Raw genomic sequence first — 778 nt, forward strand, 5'->3', positions numbered from 1 at the left:
TTGCTGAGGGAGTGAGGGTGGGTTGGGGGGGCTCATGCAGCATGGGGCATGGGCAGTGGGGATCACCCCCCCACCTGGCAGACCCTTTTTAGTTGGGGCTTTTTTTTTTTTTAGAGCCAGAAGCTGGGGCAGGCGGGACAGCCATTGCGGGGCTGGGAGAGTGGGCAGGGAATGGGACTAGCCTGGCTGATTTGGAAATTTGGAGATTTGACAGCAGCTAAATCTCCAAATCAGATTCAGCCAAATCAAATCAGGACAGTAATTCAAATCACCAAGTCAAATCACTGCCCCCCAAATTGGCCAAATCCAAAGTGAATACTAGCCGCTTTGCGCAGGCCTACTTCCTGGCTTCTATAGCTGGGCAACACAGGGCTTCACCTGTATGGCAAAGACATGGTGGGGGCAAGGCATTCTGGTGTTCCTACCACAGCCAAAGTGCAGCCAGTTTGCTCTTGTGGTCAGTCCCTCTTCAGTGGTCAGCACTCTGCGCAGGGTGCTGTGGGAGTTCACTGTACCCCTGGCACAGACCCTCAAAAGCATTTAAATACGTAACTCTCAGAGACTGAAACACTGGGAGTTAGGCATCTGAACACTTTGGAGAATCTAGGCCTAAGTAACTTGCCTAAGTATCACATAGGAGATGATGTGGTAGAGCATGAATAAAATACAGGTCTTTAACAGCTCACAGAAATGCTCTAACCACAGCAATCCTCTCAAGGTCAAGCAATGTATCTAGCAAAAGCGCACTACAGTTGAAAAGAATATATTATTGTCAAAA

This window comes from Alligator sinensis, unplaced genomic scaffold (assembly GCF_000455745.1).
Source record: "Alligator sinensis unplaced genomic scaffold, ASM45574v1 scaffold126_1, whole genome shotgun sequence".
In the NCBI taxonomy this organism is placed as follows: Eukaryota; Metazoa; Chordata; order Crocodylia; family Alligatoridae; genus Alligator; species Alligator sinensis.